This window comes from Plecotus auritus, assembly GCF_963455305.1.
Source record: "Plecotus auritus genome assembly, chromosome: 6".
Lineage (NCBI taxonomy): Eukaryota > Metazoa > Chordata > Mammalia > Chiroptera > Vespertilionidae > Plecotus > Plecotus auritus.
Window position 1 is genome coordinate 148821237 of NC_137773.1, and position 14954 is coordinate 148836190.

At 37.3% G+C, this 14954-nt stretch overlaps 1 protein-coding gene across 1 annotated transcript in view; it reads right to left on the bottom strand.

The window, feature by feature from the left end:
* Positions 1 to 14954, bottom strand: part of PPP2R3A (protein phosphatase 2 regulatory subunit B''alpha) — a gene marked incomplete at its 5' end in the record, with an annotated part of 149236 nt that overhangs the window by 113646 nt on the left and 20636 nt on the right. The window contains one exon of the mRNA XM_080674898.1: positions 13245 to 13432. The remainder of the gene's footprint in view (positions 1 to 13244; positions 13433 to 14954) is intronic.

Below are 14954 nucleotides of genomic sequence, written 5' to 3' on the forward strand. Positions count from 1 at the left end.
CTCAAATCCTGCATATGCAGATCTCTTTCTCTCTCTCTCTCTCACCATCAAGAGGATAAAATTTACTTAATTGTTCTCTTACTAAAAAAAAAAAAAAAGGCTTCTAAATCATGTTGTAGTCGCTTTCAAAAAGGTTCAATCAATGTATCAATGTATTCACTCAATCAATAAATATTGAGTGCCAGGCACTTGCTAAATGCTATGAATATGGAGCTTAAACATATAACTTAGATGGTACTATGAGCTATGGAGAAAAAGGAAGTGGGGCAAAGGGTTTAGAAAGGAAGGGAGGATGCTGTGTTATAAAGGGAAGTAAGGAAAAACCTCACTGACTCATTAACAGAGACCTGAAAGAAGAGAGGAGGTATTTTGGGTTAAATCATACCAGGCAGATTAACCATAAAGTGCAAAGGCCCTGAGGTGGGAGCATGCTTGATTTACTAAAATGACAAGGAGGCTAAAATGACTGGAGCAGAGAAAGCAAGGAGGGCAGTGTGGGAGATGAGGTCAGAAAGGAAAGGTGGGAATCTAAAAAATACAGTGTCTGTAGACTACTGTGAGGAATTTGGCTTTACTCTGAGCAAGCTTGGTAACAACTGATGACTAGTGAGCAGAGGAATGACATGAACAGACTTACATTTTAAAATGGTAATTTTAGCTATCGTGTTTAGAGGAGTTTGTAGAGGAGCAAGGTAAGAAGCAGGGGAAAAAGTTAGGGGCTATTACAATAAATTAGGCAAGAAGACGAGGGGACTTGGACCAGGAGAATAACAATGGAGATGTTTAGATGTATATATTTCAAATGGTTTGCTAAGGGACAGAATGTGTGATACTACTGTATCAAGAATGATGCAGTAGGCAATGAAAGCAAGGAGATGATGACAGTAAAGAAGGAGATCAATAGCACCAATGCACCATCAATAGTAGTGATGTTTCAACAATAAAGCTTTTACCCATTTAATAATGAAACAGAACTTCACTGCTTTCATTTTTATTTCTTCAATCCTAGAAAACTGTTTTGCTTATTCTCTTTCTTCTTTGGTAAATTGTCTATTGCTCATTTAGGCATTAGAGATTTAGTAAATACAGATTCAATTAATGCAATTAATTCATGAAGAACCCTTTCTTTTGTTGAATTCTTATACTGGTTAGAGTATATTTCCTGGCTTTTTGGATCCAATGATGACTCTGTTTTTTTGTGCCAGTTTTACACTATTGTAATTACTGTTGTCTTATTTAGTTTTATTCCAACAATATTCCTTTATTTCTCTCTTTGTGGTTTTCTTCAGGTAGGTTACCCTCATTCTTCTTATCCTTCAGTGTCTTAACTTTGTGGCTATGTCTCATCCTCCATTTCCTTGATGACTCATTAAACTAGATAGCATGCAGGATGGGTGAAGCTGAAGCAGAAAGAAGTTCCATAGTAAAGGAAGTGCCCAGTAATTCTTAAGTAAAAATACAAAGAAGCCAAAGAAGAAGAATGTTATGGGACAAAAGACTAGAACATGGCAATTATAGGAATTACCTTCTCAAAAGATGCACATCTAGAAGACAGGGGAGAAATTGCACCAAACAAAAAACTATAAACCTTTTCAGAAATACAAGATTTTGAAAGCGCTTTTGGGTAAGGATAAGAAGGCAAAGAAAATACAAATGATACTGTCAAGAAAGTATATTAGGATAAGTGAATGGAAGATATTAGGACTATATCCTAATACAGGTGATACAGGTGATAGACAATACAGGTGATAAATAATACAGGTGATAAAACTGATCCTGGGAAAATTTAAATATCCAGATACCTATTAAAAGGCATCAGATAAATTCCTAAATTGGCATAAATCTATTTTATTTCTATAAAATTTGAGAAATTAAAGAAGTATTTATCTAGGTTTGAATATAAATAAAACAACTGGTTGATAACATGAAGGAAAATATAAGAAAGTAATCATGTAATATTAGAATTTGAAATAGTCCAGGAAGAGAGAACACTAGCTAAAGTCAGACATGTGCTTTTTGACCAGTACTGCCCAATAAAACTTTTCTGGGTTGATAGAAATATTCTATGTTTGTGCTGTCTGATAGACATGGGACTATTGAGCACTTTAAAAGTGAATAGTGTAACTGAAGAACTAAATTTTAATTTTATTTTGAAATTGTTTTAGAATCAGAAAAAAGTCGCAAAAATAGTATAGAAAGTTCTGGTGTACCCTTACCCCAGTTTCCCCTACATTACCATAATACAGTGGTCGGCAAACTCATTAGTCAACAGAGCAGCAAACCACGGATCGTGAGCCGCATGTGGCTCATGAGCCGCGGTTTGCCGACCACTGCCATAGTACAATGATCAAAATCAGAAAATTGACATTGGTAATATAAACTGAGCACCAGATAATGGAAAACATTATAAACTGATGAACCAAAAGATAGTTACAGAGGCAGTAAAGCATCAAACAGACTGTCTAATTACAGCGGTAAGGTTAGGGAGAGGTGGGGGAAATAAGAGATCGACTGAAGGACTTGTATGCATGCATATAAGAGTAACCAACAGCCGAAACCGGTTTGGCTCAGTGGATAGAGCGTCGGCTTGCGGACTGAAGGGTCCCGGGTTCGATTCCAGTCAAGGGCATGTACCTTGGTTGCGGGCACATCCCCAGTAGGGGGCGTGCAGGAGGCAGCTGATCGATGTTTCTCTCTCATCGATGTTTCTAGCTCTCTATCCCTCTCCCTTCCTCTCTGTGAAATATCAATAAAAAAAAAAAAAAAAAAAAAGAGTAACCAACAGATGCAAAACATTGGGGGGTGAGGGCATGTATGGGAGTGGGGTGGGGGGGGCAATGGTAAGATATGTACACATATAATACCTTAATAAAAATTTGAAAAAAAATAAATAAATAAACTGAGCACCAGCTTTACATGCACTCATTCTTTCCTTTTCCATCCTTCCTCCCTTCCTTTTATAGTTAACTACTAACACAAACAGGATACAAACTGTCCCATTGCCTCCGAAAAACCCCTCATGCTACCCTTTTGTAGTCACACAGTTATCACAATCCTAATTCTGGGTGAATGCTGATGTATTGTTCTCCATCATTATAATCTTGCCATTTCAACAATATTTTATGTATGGAATTACACAGATGTAAGCTTCTAAGATTGGCTTCTCTCACTCAACACAATGATTTTTGATAGTCATTCACTTTACTGCATGTATCAATACTTCATTCCTTTTTATTGCTGAGTATTCCACTATGTGGATATATCTCAAGTTTGTTTACTCATTCACCCATTAAAGGATATTTATGTTGTTTCCAGTTTTTGAATATTAGTGCACAGCTTTTTGTGTGTACATAATTTTCATTTCTCGAGGTAAATACCCAGGATTGTGACTGCTGGGTTTAAGGGTAAACATACCTTTTAAGAAAGTGCCAAACTTTACCAGAGTGGCTATACCATTTCACATTCCCACTAGCAATTGTATGAGAGAGACAGTTGATTCCACATCCTCTTCAGCATTTGAAGTTGTCAGTATTTTCTATTTAGCCATTCTCATATGTGTGTAGTGTTAGTGCATTGTGGCTTTAATGTACATTTCCTCAATGGCTAATGATGTTGAACATCTTTTCCTGTGCTTATTAACCAGCCCCATTCCTTCTTTGGAGAAGCACTGTTTAAGTCCTTTGCTCATTCTAGTTAATTTTAACTTAAAAAGCCATGTGTGGCTAGTGGCTACCATACTAAATAGTGTAGTTACAGATAACAGAAATGTAGCTTTCAGAAACTCTGACTTAAAAAACAACAACATACGAAGGAAAAAGAAGGTAAGGCAAAAATGAAGACTGATAAATTTTAAAAATGAAATCTGATGAACTTGTCATAAAAAATCTTACCAAGAAAGCAAAGTACTGGGAAGAAGAGTTAAAGAACTAATTACAAACCCTAAGTCTTTGAATTTAAGTTTTGAAGGGCTAGGAATAGCCGAGTGAGGGAGCACTAACAAAGCCAAACCCCAAGGGGTGGCACCAATTTCAATGAGAAGTTTACAGTGGAAAATGATTTAAGGTGTGAGTGTGTGTGTGTGTGTGTGTGTTTTAATGGCAGAGAAACAAAGATTACTTACCTGGTATTTGGTTCAGATCTGTGGGTGTCAAATTCTGCCTTTTTATTCCGACCATGATTCAACTGATGCCTAATTGTGCAGCTAGAATCCCAGACATGGAATCTAATACAACTATTCTCAATCAGAGATACAATTTAACTGCAAACCAGGATACTATCTTATGTCTCTAAGTGAAAGCCAGGCTGCATGAGTTTAAATCCCCACACTGCTGTCTGTTTACAGCCGTGTGGCCTCACATAAAAGGTGGTTAACTTTTGAAGCCTGTTTCACCTGCAAAATGGAGATAATAGTACCCATCTCAAGAGGATTAGGTTAACATGTCAAAAGCTTAAAACAATAGGTAAGACACAGGAAATGCTCAAGAATTACTGTTATAATGTACTCACCAAGTATTTTCTACTCTGAACCAGGCCCTGGGAGAATGATACTGAATAATTTATCATAGTGGCCCTCAGTGCACTTATTGCTTAATGGGGTAATGAAAGAGGCAGGCACAGTGAGTATCAGGAGTACGAGGGTAGGGCTTCTGTTTTTCCCCATTATGCTCACAATTAATACATGCTCTTTAGAAAGATTAGAAAATATTCATAAGTACAAAACATTTTAATTACCCATATAATCATTCAGAAATGACCACTGTTGATATTTTTATGGATCTACATACTAACATTTTCTTTTCTTAAATATATTTTTATTGATTTCAGAGAGGAAGAGAGGGGGAGAGAGATGGAAACATCAATGGTGAGAGCCTCCTGCATGCCCCCTACTGGGGATCAAGCCCACAACCTGGCATGTGCCTTGACTGGGGAATTGAGCCGTGATCTCCTGGCTCATAGTTGGACATTCAACCAGCCGGGCCTGACATTTTCTTATAAAAATTTATAAATGTATATGTTTTACAAATATTGGACCACACTATGTATCTTATAACTTACTTTAAGCTAGCAATTTTCATAAACATACTTCCATGTTGAATCATTTTAATAGACATAATATTTTATCATATAGATAAAATACAGGGGTAAGCAAAAGTAGATTTACAGTTGTGAGTATGGGAAATAAGTTTATTCTTGAATTATTGTTTATTAAGTATTGTATTATTTATTTATATTATAACTATAAACCTAATTTTGTCTACCCCTGTATTTAGTCATTTGCTATTGCTAGACATTTAGGTTATTTACTATTTTTGTTTCTAAATAAACCGTGATAAACATTCATATATATGTGTGTGTGTGTGTGTATACACTTCACATATTTATCCAGTGTTTTTTTTATTGATTCTGAGAGAAAAAAACATTGATTTATTGTTTCACTTATTTATGTATTCATTAGTTGCTTCTTGTATGTGCCCTGACCTGAGAGGAATCCATAACCTTGGTGTATTGGGAAGATGCTCTAACCAACTGTCCAGTTATTTTCTTAGAATACATTCCAAGTAGTAGAATGTGGAGTCAAAAGGTAGGGGTGTGTGTGTGTGTGTGTGTGTGTGTGTGTGTGTGTATGTGTGTGTGCGCGCGCACGCGCGTACTTTATTTTTTATTTATTTCAGAGAGGAAGGGAGAGGGATAGAGATAGAAACATCAATGATGAGAATCACTGATCAGCTGCCTTCTGTATACCCCCTACTGGGTATTAAGCCCACAATCTGGGACCTCCTGACTCAGGTTGACACTCACTTTTTAAAGGTTCTTAAATATATAGGGTCAATCTGTCCTCCAGAAAAATGACAAACTTTTACTTCCAATATTAGGGTAAAAGGCTCATTTTTCCACATTCTCCTTGAGTGACTACCACTCTTTAAATCTTTGCTAATTTGTTAGATGAAGAAATGGAAGTGCGTTGTTTTAATCTGCACCTAAACAGCTTTTTATTTAGTAGACATTTTATTTTGTTCATTTTTTGGGAAGCCTTTCTTCATGCTTTTTGTCCATAGTGAGAGAGAGCATGTAAATCAGACTGAAGAGTATGGAAAGGTTTTCCCAAATAAGGGATATATGTGCCTTGTTTTGAAGGAGTAATGAGAATTAGACAAATAGGAAAGGAATAATACTCTAGGCAGAGGGAAACATATATGTGAAGGCTCCGAGGCCTAACACGGCACAGTGAGTTCAGAACACTCAATAGTTCTGGCTAATTTTACTGGGGGGAGTGTACAGACAACTAAGAGGGGAGGAATGCAGAGAACAGCAGCAGGAACTAGACCACAGATGACTGCTTTGTGTGCTAAACTGAGGAGTCTGAGCTTTATTGAAAACTATGGGAAAAACAAAGACTTTTGGGTTGGGGAGTAACATGATGAGATTCATGTTTTAGAAAGATCCTTTTAGCAGCTGAGTGGAGCCTTGGAAATCAATTAGGAGGCTACAGTAATAATCTGAGCAAGAAATGGTGATAACCTAAACCAAGAAGGTGCAGTAGTTAGCAAAGGGGAAGGCACTGAAAAGATAGTCAAGAAGGAAGAATTCACACAACAGGAGGAGGGAAAGTAAGAGGGTGGAATCTTGGATTTCGGGTTGGGTATTGGGGGCAAGTGTGGTTACTCCCAACACAGACTTTGTGTGTGTGTATTTTTTATGGAAGGTGGCCATAGAAAAAACAGAATTTTATTCTGAATGTGCTGTTTGAAGAGGTACCTGTGGAAAATCCAGGTGAAGATAAAAACCTGGAGGTCAGCAGAAAAATCTGTACTGGAGATACAGCCCTGAGAGGTTACCCAGGGTGACTGCAAACAGTGAGAAGACTCTGGGCTGAGGATCACTGACATTTCTGGATTAAACAGAGGAATAGAATTTTTAGAGGGAGGCTAAGAAGGAAGAGGAAGAGCCAGTAAGGTAATATGGAAACCAGGAGAAAGCAGTTTCACGGAGGCTGAAAGAGAGACTTTCAAAACTGAGCCATGGGTATTGAATGCTGCTAAAAGGTCAAAGAAAAACAAAAATTACCCATTGGATCTGTCAATATGATGGTAACCTTATATTGGCAAAGGGTAACCTTAGCAACTACGATTTAAAAAAAAAATCCCAAAGCTGGTCCCAAAGACTATCTATATATATAAAAAGCCAGTGACCAGAACGCCATAATGACCAGTCCCTATGACACCCACTGCGGCCAGTGAACCAGCCCGATCAGGGGGTGGGGCCGGCTGGCCAACTCCCTGTGGCCCTTCCCCCTGGCCGGCCCTGCCCCCGATCAGCCCCAACCACGCCAATCGGCCTGCGGCCCCTCCCCCAGTCAGCTCTACCCCCGATTATCCCCCCACACCAATCGGGGTGCAGCTGGCCTGCCCACCACCCACAGCCCCTCCCCATGGCCGGCCCCACCCCCAATCGGCCCCCTATCCCAATCGGGGGCGGGGCCCGTGGGCCAATCACCCTCAGCCCCTCATCCCAGCCAGCCTGGCCCTGATCAGGCCCCAATCGGGGCGGGCCAGCTGGCCAACCTCTCGACAGGCACGGCCCTGATCCGCTCCAACTGGGGTCAGGCTGGCTGGACCTGATCCATGCACAAATTCGTGCACTGAGCCTCTAGTGTATGTATAAGAGTGACACATAATTTAAAATATCTGTCAATATAAGCCTAAAAGAACTCTTTCAAAAAAAAAAAGAAGAAAAAAGTTCTGAATGATAACAAAGCATGTATCATAGCCTGAATTTTTTCTTTCTTTCTTTTTTTTTTAAAATATATTTTATTGATTTTTTTTTTTAATATATTTTATTGATATTTTTACAGAGAGGAAGGGAGAGGGATAGAGAGTTAGAAACATCGATGAGAGAGAAACATCAATCAGCTGCCTCCTGCACACCTCCTATTGGGGATGTGCCCGCAACCAAGGTACATGCCCTTGACCGGAATCGAACCGGGGACCTTTCAGTCCGCAGGCTGATGCTCTATCCACTGAGCCAAACCGGTTAGGGCGAATTTTTTCTTTCTTAATGGCATATGAAATGATGTCTGTTTTACAATCTTTGATTTAATGAAATATGGTGAAAATTTTCAGTCAGTCTAAACACCTATATTGTATAGGGATAAGAGAGCAACATATAATAGACTTCCTGGCAAATTATAGTTAATCATTCTGAATGTTTACATTTATCCCACCTCAGGTCCTATTGTATGGTGCTGGCCCACTGCCCAAGACTTTATCTTCCCTGATTTCTTTCATTCCCGCAAAGGGCCAGAGTCTATTTTCCCAACTTCTGCCTATGTGGCTCATATACAACTTCAAGAGTTCATTCAACTCTTACTATCACTTCCACTTTAAGCAATTTATGATTATTCTAACAAGTACTTCCCAGTGGTTCCTGGTATTACTCCATAGTAAACTGCTATCTGGCCATTGCTGATGAAATGGATTTGTTGTGAAACAAAGGGACAGAAGCAGCAGACAAGAAAATGGTATAAGACTGTATTTTGAAAGAGCCTTACTAGGTGAAGAGGGATTAAACTGGACCTTGTAAAAAAAAAAAATCTATAAAGGCACAGAGATATGAAAAGACCTTGTGTGTTTGGTATTGCTGAAGTTGAAAACGTACAATATGGATTTTACAGTTTTAAGGTCTCCTACAAACAGTAAGTACAAAATTAAGAATGTAAACTGCATCTTTTTTTTTTTTTTAATATATTTTATTGATATTTCACAGAGAGGAAGGGAGAGGGATAGAGAGCCAGAAACATCGATGAGAGAGAGACATCGATCAGCTGCCTCCTGCACACTCCCCACTGGGGATGTGCCCGCAACCAAGGTACATGCCCCTGACCGGAATCGAACCCGGGACCCTTCAGTCCACAGGCCGACGCTCTATCCACTGAGCCAAACCGGTTTTGGCTGTAAACTGCATCTTTAAAAGACCTAGGAGACACTGTATCTCTAAATCACTATATATGATAGAAAACAGAAGCAGGAATGGTAAATGACTTAGCAGAGTAGAGGAGGAAGGGATACTGATGGCAAGAAAACCAATTCACCCTGCACAACCCAAAAAAGGTCCAGATTTGGAGGTACTAGGTACCATAGAAAACGGGCTAGTGTGGAGGATTGAGCATAGGGGGATTGTTTGAAATTTTACAAAGGAAAGAGACCTCCCCACCTACACTGCACAAACTCAAAAAATCATCCCTTCTTCATCCTGCTGAAGACAGGGTATTTATTTGATGGTAAAAAAAAAAAAAAAAAAAAAAAAAAAGAACCAGGAAAACACCAATCCCAGGAGTATCACACTCAGAGGTTGGTAAAAGACTGAAAACTGAAATAGGTACATTCTTGTCTTATTATATTCTGATTAATAAGCCTATCAGCCCTACCCAGGTCAAGGTCACAAGAAACCAAGCTTATTACCTCCAGCTCCCAGCCCCCATTGTGGATTAAAGAATCCTTTTCTGGAGTTTAGAAATCCCATCTAACCACATGATGGCCTTATATTGAAGCCCATTAATTGACAAATGCTACTTTCATTTTAAATCAATTTTACTGATGCATAATTTACATACTCTAAAAAACGTAGATTTAGTATACAGTTCAATTTAACAAGAACCATGTAACTACTGCCCTAAGAAAGACAGAACATTTACATCACCCTAAAAATATCCCTCTGAACTTTCCCAATCAATTCCCCTAAAGCCCCAATATCTGTCAATCACCGATCTGATTCCTGTCACTATAGATGAGTTTTGACAGTTCTAGATCTTCATATGAATGTAATCATAAAATATATATACTTTTCAGTCTGGCCTCTCTCTCAGCACAATGGTTTTGAGGTTCATCCATATTTCTGCATGCATCAACTGCATATTTCTAAGCAGGTATTCTATTTGTCTTATCTATTCACCAGTTGATAGACATTAGGGTTTGTTTCTAATTTAGGCTATTACAAATTAAAGTTGCTATGAACAGGCAAGTAAAAGTCTTTTTGTAGATATGTGTTCATTTCTTTTGGGAAATTAACAATGGAATTACTGAGTCATAGTAAGTGTATGTTTAACTTTATAAAAACCTGTAAAACTGTCTTCCAAAATGGTTCTACCATTTTACACTCTCATCAACACTTGAGAGCTCTAGTGGCTCTACATTCTTTGGATATTTGTCATTTTTTAAATTTTAGCCATTTTAGTGGGTGTGAAATGCTATCCCACTGTGATTTTAATTTACATTTCCCTAACGACTAATGATGTTGAGCACTTATTCATAGGTTTATTAGTAATTCATCTGTATCTTTTGTGAAGTGTCTTCAAATCTTCTGGATTGTCTTTGATTCCCCAGTTTTAAGAATTCACTTATATATTTTAGATACAGATATTTTCTCTGGTCTGTGGCTTCACTTTCCATTTCCTTAGCAGTAGAGGTTTTAATTTTACTATTTTTTATTAATCCAAATAATCAATTTTTCTTTTATAGTTAATACATTTGTATCCTTGTCTTAAAAAACCTTTGCTTATCATGAAGTTTTTCTCTTAAAGTTTTTTTTTTGTAGTTCTATATCTCCAACTCTTATGTTTAGCTCTATGATCTATTTTAAATTAATTTTTATGAATGGTGTAAGTCTGAGTTTGAAGATTTATTTATTTATTCAAAAGACTGACCACTGAGTTATATTGGAACCTTTGTTGAAAAACCAAATGGCCACCTATATAAGTTTTTTTCTAGGTTCTCTACTCTTGTGTCTTTATATACACCAATACCATCCTGGGATTTTGATTGGAATTTCAATGAATTTAAATCTCCATTTGGTGATAATGGAGATCTTAATAATATTAAGTCTCTAATCCATGCAATCCATGAACGTAGTATATGTCTCTATTTATTCAGATGCTCTTTAATTTTTCTCAGCAATGTTTTTGCAGGCCTTTCATTAAATTTATTCCCAAGTATTTTATGTTTTCTGATGCTAATGCAAACGGTACTACTATCTTATTTGCATTTTCCCTGGTGTTTATTGCTGGTGTAAAGAAACACAGTTAATTTATGTACATTGTTCTTTTTATTTGTCACTTTGCTAAATTCACTTATTAAGAGTAGTATTTTTTCTTTTTTTTGTAAATACCTTGGGATTTTTTTTTTAAGACAATCATGTTGTCTGAGAAGAGATAGTTTTACTTTTTTCCTTTCTAATATTTACTGCCTTACTTCTTATTAATTTTTATTAACAAACTGGCTAGAATCTCCATAACAATAGTGACTAGAAGAGGTGAGCCGTAAAGTATAATGATAGCTGTAGGTGTTGATATCCTTTATAAAGTTGAGAAAGCTCTCTTCTATTTCTTGTTTGTTGCGAGTTTTTAAAAAATCTCATATGGTTGTTTAATTTTGTAAAATACCTATTCTGCACTGATTGAGATGATCACATATTTTTTACCCTTGACTTTGTTAATGTGGTAGAACAGGGGTGAGAGAACTGAAATTCATATCAGGAAGGCAAGACTTAGTGTTTAAAATTTATGAATGAAAAAAAAATTTATGAATGATAAATTTACAATATGTATGTATTTATAAATATGGAGGTAAAAATGGAAAAGATAGCTAAAAAAATTGACACTGGTTGTCTCTGAGGAGCAGCCTACGTGGAAACTGATATATTTTAAAAGGCTTTTAAGCCTTGACACTTTAAATATGAGAATTAATATATAATATTAATAACAAATTTAAAAAATTAAAAATGGGTTCTGTGAAGGTGTAAAGATAAGCCTGGGGGCAAAAGTGTAGGGGAGATGAATTCAGCTTCAGGAATGGGTTATTTTGGTGGGACATCCAGAAGATATTCCTCATGCAGATGGATATATGTGGCAGGGAAGCAACAGCAGTTGAAAATAAAGGACTGGAATAAGCATCAGATAAAAATTTTAAAGCCACAAGAGTGGACAACACTGAACATATATAGCATGAGAAAAGGATCAAGGACAGAATTTTGAGAAAGTCTGGCATATACGAGGTGAGAAGGATGCCAGGAAAGACACAGAGAATTAATTTTCAAGTGGCAGGAGAAGATCCAGCAAAATATGACACGGAAGTCAAGGGATGAAAGTATTTCATTCCTCCAACATCCTGAATTCCAAAGATTTTGTTTGTCAATAAACATTAGAACTATAGTTTTCTTTTATAAGTATTTCTCCCTAATTTCATGGAAAACTTTGTTAAGCTAATAAAACCTTAAACAACATAACTGTAATGATGGAAAATAGAGAATGGTGTTACACCTATTTTTTATGTTGCTATTGTGTTCTATTTCAGGAAACATCTGGAACAGAAAGTATGAGGTAAAGAACTTCCACTGCTTATTTCAACTGATGAAAGGGTTCAAGGAGAAAATGATCAACATAAATCTTGTAGACACAAGAGAAAGGTGGTTAAATATCCATGTCACTTAGATGGGACATTTGAAGACAAGAAAGAGGAAAAATTGTAGAAAAATTATTAAAAGCTTTTATTTAACAGAGTATACAAGGTGTGATGATTCAGAAGTAATGAGTCACTTAGAAATAATAAAACTATTAGTTTGCCTGGAAAACACGGGCACTCTCTGGTGGATGACTCAGTATGAAAACTGATCCCAAGAGAAAAATTTAGAGGATCCATAAAACTACTTGTAGGTAAAAAAAAAAAAAAAAAGGAGACCTGGAATATTTTATTTGTTGTGTTCACTTCAAATAGTTTGGAAAATAAATTAAGAAATTTCTTGGGCCCTAGCTGGTTTAGCTCAGTGGATACAGCATCAGCCTGCCGACCAAAGGGTCCTGGGGTTTGATTCTGGTCAAGGGCATGTACCTTGGTTGCAGGCTCCTCCCCGGCCTGGGCCTTGGTCAGGGCTCATGCAGGAGGCAACCAATCAATGTGCTTCTCTCACATCAATGTTTCTCTGTCTTTCCCTCTCTCTTCCACTCTCCCTAAAAATCAATGGGAAAATATCCTCAGGTGAGGAGTTAAGAGAGAGAGAGAGAGAGAGAGAGAGAAGAAATTTCTTAGAAGGGAAGATTTTTCTAATTCGCAAAGAAATTATATACATGAATATTGAAAGAATGATTAATGTTTTAGGTTTAGGGCTGTCTTAATGAGACTAAATGTAAAATAAGAACATTTCAGTAGCAGGCTTGATTTGAGCTTATGGAAATTAGAAAGTGCTTAAAAACTTACTTTTATTTTTACTCCAGTGGAGAAACAGAAAATGTGCCTGAGGGGTAAAGCACCAGGTGGGCAGTCAGGAGCTCCTGTCCCAGCTTCAGCTTCTACACTGACCAACTGAGTAAGTTGGTCAAGTCACTTCCCTCACTGGGATGTCACCTTCTCTTCTGGATAAACAGGATGAAAGATGGTTCTGGGATCTAGGGAACACGAGAAAAGCAAAAAATTTTTTCTTGGTTAGAATTTTTTTTAAAAAAAGCTATATTTTACCGGAGAACTATTTTGTATTACTTGATGTGGGAAGCACAATAAACTGTCTATTAATTTTCAATGCATGTAATTTGCAAAGCTACTGGTTGCTCTGAGTACTGGCTCTGAAAGGAATCTTTGGGGGTTAAAATTTTACTATTTTAAACAATTATTACATACCAAAACATCAACACTAGTTGCTGTCTGCTGGTAGTTATTTTAAGTTAATTTAATTCACATATTTTCCTTTTCTAAATCTTTTTCTTATTTTGGAGATACATAAAAATCAAAATACATTCTATATTTAAAAATCATTTGCACAGGTTAGAAGAACATATATGTATACAATGCAGTTTAATAAATTTTCGAGTGCCACTATAAGCCAGGCACTCTTCAAGATGAGCAAACTATAATCAATGATTTTGCCTTAAAGCAGCTTACAATGTGAGTGGGCAGAGAAAGAGGATACCTAACTTCTACATCAAAGAAAACATTCCAGAGAAGAAGACTGCCAAGCCCAGTTCTGGAGTAGAGCAGAAGTAGTTGGCCACAAGAAGAAAGGGAAAATGGTTTGTGGACAAAGGGAGAAAAGCAGGAGGTGGCTGGGATGTGTGAGGAGCTGCCAGGAGTTTGGTATTATTCCAGTGTCAAGTGTGCAGAGAGGCTTTCTAGGAGCTACAGTTGAAGGAGGGGGGCAGAGGCAACTTAGCATCAGAGCCCTGAGAAGTTTCAGTGGAGGAAGGTGGGGACAAGGTCAGAGTTACTCTGTCGGTGGAGGACAGACAGACTTGAGAAGCAAGACCAAAACTAGGTAGGTCAGGTAGAAGGCCTCTGTAGAGTCCAGAAAAGAATCAATGAGGCTACAGATGAAGGCAGCTCAGGGGCTTAAGTAACTAATCCGTGATCACAAATCTATGAGCAGGATCTGAATGTCTTCCATCTTTAAATCTTGTGCTTTTCTACATCCCTGTAAGAACAAATTCTGACTGAAGCTAAAAGATCTTAAATTTTTTATTAAGTTATGAATTTAAAAAATAGACTTTATTTGCCTGGCCAGTGTGGCTCAGAGGTTGAGCATCAACCTATGAACCAGGAGGTCATGGTTAGACTCTAGGTCAGGCATATGCCCAGGTTGTCGGCTCATGCCCAGCAGAGGGCGTGCAGGAGGCAACTAACAGATGATTCTCTCTCATCACTGATGTTTCTATCTCTCTCTCCCTCTCCCTTCCTCTCTCTGAAGTCAATAAAAACATTAAAAAAATACTTTATTCATTTATTTATATTAATTACCTAAAAGGTTAAGGGCATTACAAAAAACAAGCAAAGCTTGTCTTGTAAGCAACTTATGGGATAAAAGAAATGAGACAAAAAAGAATAGATCAATTAATTCAACAGATATTTATCCTCCTCCTGGGCCAGTGGAGATTACATTTTAGTGACAGTTACTTTTAGAACATAATTTTTACATCTTTT